The sequence below is a fragment of the Ranitomeya variabilis genome, chromosome 8 (genome assembly GCF_051348905.1).
Source record: "Ranitomeya variabilis isolate aRanVar5 chromosome 8, aRanVar5.hap1, whole genome shotgun sequence".
Taxonomy (NCBI): Eukaryota; Metazoa; Chordata; class Amphibia; order Anura; family Dendrobatidae; genus Ranitomeya; species Ranitomeya variabilis.
This window is the reverse complement of record NC_135239.1, coordinates 17,862,308-17,871,447: the sequence shown is the minus strand read 5'-3', so window position 1 is coordinate 17,871,447 and position 9,140 is coordinate 17,862,308.

Below are 9,140 nucleotides of genomic sequence, written 5' to 3'. Positions count from 1 at the left end.
AGTAGTGGAAGCAATAGACACCGGCGGGGAATCACCATGAATACCCTGACAGCCCCAACTTGACACAGACATTGCCTTCCAATCCAAGACTGGATTATGAGTCTGTAACCATGGCAAACCCAAAAAAACAGCTCATAGGGCAGTGGTAACTGGGCTGACCATATATCTAATCCTAGCACCACAAATAGAAGCAGCCGGGGAATGTGCCTACGTTGGTTCTAGACGTCTCGCGCCAGCCGGAGAACTAACTAACCCTAGAAGGGAAAAGAAAGACCTTTCTTGCCTCCAGAGAAAAGACCCCAAAAGTTGGATACAAGCCCCCAACAAATAATAACGGTGAGGTAAGAGGAAAAGACAAACATAAGCATGAGCTAGGTATTTAGCAAAGAGAGGCCCACTAGCTAATAGCAGAATATAGTAAGATGACTTATATGGTCAGCAAAAACCCTATTAAAATATCCATGCTGGATATTCAAGAACCCCCGAACCGACTAACGGCCAGGGGGAAAACACCAGCCCCCTAGAGCTTCCAGCAAGGTCAGAAATCACATTTACATAGTTACATAGTTACATAGTTATTAAGGTTGAAGGAAGACTGTAAGTCCATCTAGTTCAACCCATAGCCTAACCTAACATGCCCTAACATGTTGATCCAGGGGAAGGCAAAAAAACCCCATGTGGCAAAGAGTAACTCCACCATGGGGAAAAAAATTCCTTCCCGACTCCACATACGGCAATCAGACTAGTTCCCTGGATCAACGCCTTATCAAGGAATCTAGTGTATATACCCTGTAACATTATACTTTTCCAGAAAGGTATCCAGTCCCCTCTTAAATGTAATTAATGAATCACTCATTACAACATCATACGGCAGAGAGTTCCATAGTCTCACTGCTCTTACAGTAAAGAATCCGCGTCTGTTATTATGCTTAAACCTTCTTTCCTCCAGACGTAGAGGATGCCCCCTTGTCCCTGTCTCAGGTCTATGATTAAAAAGATCATCAGAAAGGTCTTTGTACTGTCCCCTCATATATTTATACATTAAAATAAGATCACCCCTTAGTCTTCGTTTTTCCAAACTAAATAGCCCCAAGTGTAATAACCTATCTTGGTATTGCAGACTCCCCAGTCCTCTAATAACCTTGGTCGCTCTTCTCTGCACCCGCTCCAGTTCAGCTATGTCTTTCTTATACACCGGAGACCAGAACTGTGCACAGTATTCTAAGTGTGGTCGAACTAGTGACTTGTATAGAGGTAAAATTATGTTCTCCTCATGAGCATCTATGCCTCTTTTAATACATCCCATTATTTTATTTGCCTTTGTAGCAGCTGCCTGACACTGGCCACTGAATATGAGTTTGTCATCCACCCATACACCCAGGTCTTTTTCATTGACGGTTTTGCCCAGAGTTTTAGAATTAAGCACATAGTTATACATCTTATTACTTCTACCCAAGTGCATGACCTTACATTTATCCCCATTAAAGCTCATTTGCCATTTATCAGCCCAAGCTTCTAGTTTACATAAATCATCCTGTAATATAAAATTGTCCTCCCCTGTATTGATTACCCTGCAGAGTTTAGTGTCATCTGCAAATATTGAAATTCTACTCTGAATGCCCCCTACAAGGTCATTAATAAATATGTTAAAAAGAAGAGGGCCCAATACTGACCCCTGTGGTACCCCACTGCTAACCGTGACCCAGTCCGAGTGTGCTCCATTAATAACCACCCTTTGTTTCCTATCCCTGAGCCAGCTCTCAACCCACTTACACATATTTTCCCCTATCCCCATTACTCTCATTTTATGTAACAACCTTTTATGTGGCACCGTATCAAAAGCTTTGGAAAAGTCCATATATACTACGTCCACTGGGTTCCCTTGGTCCAGTCCGGAACTTACCTCTTCATAGAAGCTGATCAAATTAGTCTGACATGAACGGTCCCTAGTAAACCCATGCTGATACTGGGTCATGAGGTTATTTCTCTTCAGATACTCCAGCATAGCATCCCTTAGAATGCCCTCCAGGATTTTACCCACAGTAGAGGTTAAGCTTACTGGCCTATAATTACCGAGTTCAGTTTTTGCCCCTTTTTTGAATATTGGCACCACATTTGCTATACGCCAGTCCTGTGGTACAGACCCTGTTATTATGGACTCTTTAAAGATTAAAAATAATGGTCTATCTATGACTGTACTTAGTTCCTGCAGTACTCGGGGGTGTATCCCATCCGGGCCCGGAGATTTGTCAATTTTAGTTATTTTTAGACGCCGCTGTACTTCCTGCTGGGTTAAGCAGGTGACATTTAATGGGGAATTTTTATCACTAGTCATTTTGTCTGCCATGGGATTTTCTTTTGTAAATACTGATGAAAAAAAGTCATTTAGCATATTGGCTTTTTCCTCATCCTCATCCACCATTTCACCCAGACTATGTTTAAGGGGGCCAACACTGTCATTTTTTAGTTTCTTACTATTTATATAGTTAAAGAATATTTTGGGATTATTTTTACTCTCTCTGGCAATGAGTCTCTCTGTCTCAATCTTTGCTGCCTTGATTTGCTTTTTACAGAATTTATTTAATTTTCTGTATTTATTTAATGCCTCCTCACTACCTACTTCCTTTAATTCTCTAAATGCTTTCTTTTTGTCCCTTATTGCGCCCCTTACAGCTCTATTTAGCCATATTGGTTTCCTCCTATTTCTAGTATGTTTATTCCCATACGGTATATACTGTGCACAGGTCCTATCCAGGATGCTAATAAATGTCTCCCATTTTCTTTGTGTATTTTTGTGTCTCAGGATATCGTCCCAGTTAATTGCACCAACATCCTCTCTCATACGTTGGAAATTTGCCCTCCTGAAGTTTAGTGTCCTTGTCACCCCCCTACTACCCATCTTATTAAAGGTTACATGAAAACTTATTATTTTGTGATCACTATTCCCCAAGTGACCCCCAACCCTTATATTTGATATGCGGTCTGGCCTGTTGGTTAATATTAGGTCTAGCAGTGCCCCCCTCCTTGTTGGGTCCTGAACCAGTTGTGAAAGGTAATTGTCTCTCATAGTTGTCAAAAACCGATTACCTTTGCTGGAACTGCAGGTTTCTGTTCCCCAATCTATTTCAGGGTAGTTGAAGTCCCCCATAATAATGACTTCTCCTTGAGTCGCAGCTTCATCTATTTGCTTTACGAGGATATTCTCCATTGCTTCCATTAGTTTTGGAGATTTATAACAAACCCCTATCAGTAATTTATTATTTTTTCCCCCTCCCCTTATCTCCACCCACAGGGACTCTACATTTTCATTAAATTCACCTATATTATCACGCAGGATGGGTTTTAAGGAAGATTTTACATATAGACACACCCCTCCCCCTCGCTTATCTGTACGGTCATTTCTGAACAGGCTATAGCCCTGCAAGTTAACAGCCCAGTCATGGCTCTCATCCAGCCACGTCTCAGATATCCCCACCATATCATAATTATGCTCCAACAACATTAGTTCTAATTCGTCCATTTTGTTGGCGAGGCTTCTGGCATTAGTATACATGCACTTTATGTTACTCTCTGTACCTCTATTCTTTCTTAAATTACTAACTGTTCTAACCCCACCCCCCATGCCACCGCCACCCCCAACTTCCTTATTTGTGCCCAGGTCTCTATCTGCACTATCTTCCCCTCCTATAAAATGAATACCCTCCCCCCCAATCCCTAGTTTAAACACTCCTCCAACCTTCTAACCATTTTCTCCCCCAGCACAGCTGCACCTTCCCCATTGAGGTGCAGCCCGTCCCTAGCGTAGAGCCTGTAGCCAACTGAGAAGTCGGCCCAGTTCTGCAGGAACCCAAACCCCTCCTTCCTACACCAATTCTTGAGCCACTTATTAACCTCCCTAATCTCCCGTTGCCTCTCTGGCGTGGCACGTGGTACAGGCAGTATTTCGGAAAATACCACGTTGGAGGTCCTTGCTTTCAGCTTGCAGCCTAATTCCCTGAAATCATCTTTAAGGACCTTCCACCTACCTCTAACTTTGTCATTTGTGCCAATGTGCACCATGACCGCTGGGTCCTCACCAGCCCCTCCCAGTAATCTGTCCACCCGATCAGCGATGTGTCGGACTCGAGCGCCAGGTAGGCAGCACACCGTCCGACGATCCCTGTCTTTGTGACAGATTGCCCTATCTGTTCCCCTAATAATTGAGTCCCCCACTACCAGCACCTGTCTGGCCTGCCCTGCTCTCCTTTTTCCATCCTTACTGGAGCAGTCACTCCTCTGGCTTTCAGAGGACATGCCTGGCTGCAGCAATGCTACCCCTGTACTGGCACCCCCCTCATCTGCCAACTTAGCAAACTTATTGGGGTGTGCCAGATCAGGACTAGCCTCCCTGGCACTCTTCCCTCTGCCCCGCCTTCTATCTGTCACCCAGCTAACTGCCACACTGTCCTGCAGCTCCATCCTACCATCCCCCTCCTCATCTATCCCATTGAGCGTCTGCTCTGTGAGCAGAAGACTCCTCTCCATATTGTCTATGGATCTCAGTGTTGCCAGCTGCACATTTAGATCCAGTATCTGGGTTTCCAAATGCACAATGTGCTCACATCTCGCACAGCAGTATGCACCCTCGACCGGCTGGTCAAGGACTGCATACATGTGGCAAGATGTACACTGGATGGCATTAACAATTGTGGAGCACATTTCCTAATGGGGATTGCACCACACAGAAACGTTAATTAAAAATAAATACAAAGTATTAATTAAACCAAAAAAAAAAAAACAGAAGCAATTCCTCCCTTGGAAGCTCCCTGATTCCAAAGTCACTGAATCACAAGTCACACACTTACCGCCGTTCACACTTACGCTCAGGTCACACTCAGCTCGCTCACACTCGCTGTGCTGAAGATTAATAGATTTTTTTTTTTCTCTCTCTATCTCCCCTCAACAGCAATCCACCTTGCTGTTCAGATGCACTTCCAAAAAGGACTTGAGCCCCAAACAGCTGCCCCTTATATCCCCTTAATTATGAGCCCCCACCCTAAGTTAACTCCTTATGAATATAGCTACTCCCAATTTAGCAACACACACCAATTCACACAGGTATTTGTTAAAGGCCTTCCAAATACCTCTTCACTGAATCACAAGTCACACACTTACCGCCGTTCACACTTACGCTCAGGTCACACTCAGCTCGCTCACACTCGCTGTGCTGAAGATTTATAGATTTTTTTTTTCTCTCTATCTCCCCTCAACAGCAATCCACCTTGCTGTTCAGATGCACTTCCAAAAAGGGAAGTACAAGCTTGTATTTAGTACAAGCTGGACAAAAATAGGAGCAAAGCAAATAACTAAAAAAACAAAGAAGCAAGACTTAGCTTAATTTTGCAAGAGCCAGGACCAGCAGACAGGAGCAACAGAAGGATCTGATACAACGATGCCAGGCACTGGACTAAGGATCCAGGAAGTTAATATAGCGACACCCCTGGACTAACGACCCAGGTGAGTTCCAAACTGAAGAAAGACAATCCCAGAGTCATACCACTAGTGACCACAAGAGGGAGCCAAAAAGTCAATTCACAACACTAACCCTAACTTTAGCCCCAACCCTAACCCTAACTTTAGCCCCAACCCTAACCCTAACTTTAGCCCCAACCCTAACCCCAATTTTAGCCCCAACCGTAGCCCTAACCCTAACTTTAGCCCCAACCCTAACCATAAATTTAACCCTAACCCTAGCCCTAACTTTAGCCCCAACCCTAACCCTAAGGCTACTTTCACACTTGCGTCGTGTGGCATCCGTCGCAATCCGTCGTTTTGGACAAAAAACGGATCCTGCAAATGTGCCCACAGGATGCCTTTTTTGCCCATAGACTTGTATTACCGACGGATGGCCACACGTCGCATCCATCGTGCACTGGATCCGTTGTGTTTTGGCGGACCGTCGTCACAAAAAAGTTCAATGTAACCTTTTTTTTGTACGTCGCATCCGCCATTTCCACGCATGCGTGGCCGTAACTCTGCCCCCTCCTCCCCAGGAGATAGACTGGGAAGCGGATGCGTTGAAAAACTGCATCCGCTGCCCACGTTGTGCACAATTTTCACAACGTGCGTCGGTACGTCGGGCCAACGCATTGCGACCGCCCCGTACTGACGCAAGTGTGAAAGAAGCCTAAGGCTACTTTCACACTAGCGTCGTACTCGGCCCATCGCAGTGTGTCGGGCCGACGTACCGACGCTAGCGTTGTAAGCGCCGCACAACGGGTGCAGCGGATGCTGTTTTTTCAACGCATCCGCCCCATTGTGAGGTGCGGGGAGGTGGGGGCGGAGTTCCGGCCGCGCATGCGCGGTCGGAAATGGCGGACACGTCGCACAAAAAAAGTTACATGTAGCGTTTTTTTTGTGCTGACGGTCCGCCAAAACACGACGCATCCGTCGCACGACGGATGCGACGTGTGACAATCCGTCGCAATGTGTCGCTAATGCAAGTCAATGGAGAAAAAACGCATCCTGCAAGCACTTTTGCAGGATGCGTTTTTTCTCCAACGACGCATTGCGACGAAAGCCAAAAAACGCTAGTGTGAAAGTAGCCTAACCCTAACCCTAGCCCTAACCCTAAATTTAGCCCCAACCCTAACCCTAAATTTAGCCCTAACCCTAACCCTAGCCCTAACCCTAACCCTAATTTTAGCCCCAACTCGTCTCTCCTGCCGCCCGGCAGATGGCAGCAGATGGCGGGCGCACTGCGCATGCGCCCGCCATTTTCTTTGCTGAGGAAGGAGCCGGCCGGCAAGAGGAGACGCAGGAGGACCCGGGGACACCGGGTGAGTATGATAGGGTCCCCGAATCCCCCTATTTCTCTGTCCTCTGATGTGCGATCACATCAGAGGACAGAGAATTACAGATCGTTTTTTGTTTTTTTTGCGGTCGCCGGTAAACAGTTAATTACCGGCGATCGCAAAACAGGGGTCGGTAAAAACCGACCCCGATCATGTTCTTTGGGGTCTCGGCTACCCCCGGCAGCCGAGACCCCAAAGATCTTCCGGGTGCCGGGCGGCGGGTGATGCGCCCGCCATTTATTCCCGGAAAAAAGATGGCGACGCCCATCGGGAGCCACGAGGAGCACCGGGGGAGATAGGTGAGTATTGGGGGGCTATTGGGGGCCATCGGGGACACTATTTCTCTGTCCTCCGATGTGCGATCACATCGGAGGACAGAGAAATTAATTGGCAAATCGCGGTTTTTTTTTTTTTGTTGCGACCGCCGGTAAACGGTTAATTACCGGCGATCGCAACTCGGGGGTCGGTAAAAAACCCCCGAATCATGTTCTCTGGGGTCTCGGCTACCCTCGGCAACCGAGACCCCAGAGAAAATCCGACTCTGGGGGGCGCTATTCACTTTTTCCACAGCGCCGTTAATTAACGGCGCTGTGGTTTAAGTACCCTTAGCGGCCGCCGTTAAAAGGCGTATCGGCGGTCGTTAAGGGGTTAATCCTTAACGGATGCTTCAATGAAAAGGTATCCATCAGACCCCTGTACATCAAGGTAATGAACCCCCTCGTACTCCTCCGAGGCCCAATAAGATTCAACAAGCTATCTGACTGCAGATTCACGCGCGACACCTCATTTTGACAGTTTAGGGCATGTCTCAACTGCAGGTACTGAAAGAATTACTTCTGGGTTAAAGAAAACTCAGTCCTAAGTGTCTCGAATGTTTTAATAACATCTCCATCAAGCAACTGAGACACAAACCAAATGCCAATGCGCCTCCACTGACCGAACCCCCGGAAAATAAACACTTGCTGGAAGATTATAGCTGACCGCTGGGGTTTCCAGAAGGTCAGCAATATACTTTCAAAGTAGAAAAATTTATATTATAAAAGCAGTGATTTAGGGGCTCCTTAATTACTGCACCAAACAAATCACTGAAAACTGTGAAAATAATTGAGGCACTATTATATCTCATGCCTACGACCCTTTCCTCAAGAAATAAATATGAGTGTTCCTGACTGATTTTATGGTGGTCCTCACTAGAACTGCAGTAGGTCAGGTGTTATATATCAATCATATAACCACTGCAGCCGCAGTCACTAGCCGCACTACTCACATACCATACATGCTATCCTCACCACTAGTGCTAGTAATTGACTCAGCAATCATGTGAATGAGCGGCTGAAGACTGTCAGGGACCACTAGAGCATTAGCCCTGACACTATCATTATGTCATTGTGTAATTGCTTTGCCTTCTGTTAAATTTCATAAAATCGTAGAAAACTCCTTTAAGTGGGAAAGCTCTTTAAAAGTAGTCTCCCATTTATGATATAAGCACAGCCCGTGTTTTACTCTGTCAGACCAGAATATGTAATTCACCTTGATCAGCGTACAAAAATGCATGCAGCAAATGAGAAATGACTCCCCCCCTCCTCTGAGAAGATCCCTACAGCTGACAAGTTAATTGCTCTTAACACTTTCTCAGCAGCCGATAAAACTTTGAAGAGAAGATGCATAATTATAGCGAGAGACTTCCTCTGAGAATTTACAGAACAGTCATATTAATTGCATGGAAGTTTTCACAGATCTTGGGAGTGACAGAACAATGACTATAAAAAGTACAGCCTGTCAACCGCTCGTAAGACTGCTCTTTATAAACGCTATAAAGTGCCCTGGTGGCTTAAAACAGAAAACGAGGCCCAAGTCTATGAAAATTAGTGACGCCATTTTTCATGAATTGTGGTTGCTGGAAATTGACGGGCATTGCCGATAATTGATTTACATTGAATCCTCATGACTAATGAAAGTGCTATTAACCCTAACCTTAAAACAACTGTCCATTTAGACGTCCCTCTGGATAACGTGTACGTGTCTCTCACTGGTTTACAGAGTCTTACAAGCTTAGCAGGAAAAAGTATGCAATTTAGCTCACCCAGTAATCCAATGTACAACACTTTATAAAGCCTTAAACAGATATGATCATTTTATACAGGAATAGTATATCATTATGAAAAGGGACCTCCACCATCCTTCATAACACCTTACTTGGATGAAGAAGGAGCTAATGGCTCTATCTTCCATTAATGTATTCTCCACTATCTGGATCCTGCGGATGCGGATAGCGGTGACATCGGGAAGCGGGCGTTGGTGGTGGAC